The sequence below is a fragment of the Stegastes partitus genome, unplaced genomic scaffold (assembly GCF_000690725.1).
Source record: "Stegastes partitus isolate 25-593 unplaced genomic scaffold, Stegastes_partitus-1.0.2 Scaffold1204, whole genome shotgun sequence".
Classification (NCBI taxonomy): domain Eukaryota; kingdom Metazoa; phylum Chordata; class Actinopteri; family Pomacentridae; genus Stegastes; species Stegastes partitus.
The window spans coordinates 137,748-138,958 of NW_007578935.1; the positions used below are offsets into that span (position 1 = coordinate 137,748).

The window sequence follows — 1,211 nt, forward strand, 5'->3', positions numbered from 1 at the left end:
GTAAAAACCTGGATATTAATGAACTTAAGTCATAAAAACCTGAATATTAATGGACTAAAGAGTAATCAACTTGGAGGATGATGAAGCTCCTCCACTGTGTGAGTTTAATCCACCAGCTGAAATTACAGGACTGAGGATTTACTGAGATTGTGGCGTAAACAAGCTGCTCCTGGTTTGGTTTTCCTCAGCGCTGCATAAACACCAGGAAGTCCTGTAATCAGAGCTTCAGGTGGCTCCGTGTGTCACCAAGAAACTCATAAAACTCAACAAGAACTGCACTTTTCTGCAGTAAAGCCTCCACTGTTGTGTTAATTCAGCCACATTTAGAAGCAACTGAATATGTTCACAGGGACGAGGCGTGTACGATAACGGAACATTTGAAGTGCCTCAGAATGAATGTTCTGAAGCTAAAAGTAGGATTTCAATCACAAAAGCATCAAAAAATCTGAAAATGTACGCAGCAGTATGTCAAAAACCTGGATTTTTATTCATTAAATATCTAAAAACCTTGAAAAAAACACAACAAAGTGAGGAACAGCTGGATGTTTCTACACTGCATTGTGGAAAAACCTGGATTTTAACCCGCAAAAGTATTAACGTGACAAACAGGATATTAAAGCACCAAAATATAAAAATGTGGATATTCATGCACGAAAACATCCAAAACCTGGATGACAGCGGTATTCACACACCTTCAGCAGACATTAAAAAGCCTCAAAAACAAAACTGAAAATTAGCTCAAAATAACAAAACCTGCCCTGAATAACAAACATGTGTCCAGAATGACTCAAGTTGAGTCCAGAACAAGAGAAGAACTTGAACATGGTGTGTGAGGAACAGCTCACAGTCTGGAGATGTGTCCAAATGACGGTTCTGATGTTTATATTTTATCACTTTGTCTTCAGTGTCTCAACCAAGAGATTCTGTGAAGAAAACCTCATCCAGTCTGGTTTAATTTCAGTGTGGAGGAGAATGAAAAGGCAGCGCTGCTCTGCCACATTACAGGAGGCTTTGCAGAAACAAACCCGGCGTGGCTCCAGTCAAAGCAACCGGCTTCAGGCAACTCCATCAACGTTTGTTCAGGACGAGCTTTGAGTCACAGCGACACCAAAGAACCAGAAGCTTCGTCCTCCAACCTCTGATGTCGCCAAAATCTGAGACGACGGAGAAAACCCGCCCAAATTAACCCACTAAGATATCAGACACCTGGA

General features: G+C 41.2%; 1 protein-coding gene across 1 annotated transcript in view; it reads right to left on the reverse strand.

The window, feature by feature from the left end:
• LOC103368789 (zinc finger protein GLI2-like) overlaps nt 1–1,211 on the reverse strand; it is a 65,549-nt gene that overhangs the window by 54,842 nt on the left and 9,496 nt on the right. The gene's annotated exons all lie outside the window — the stretch shown is intronic.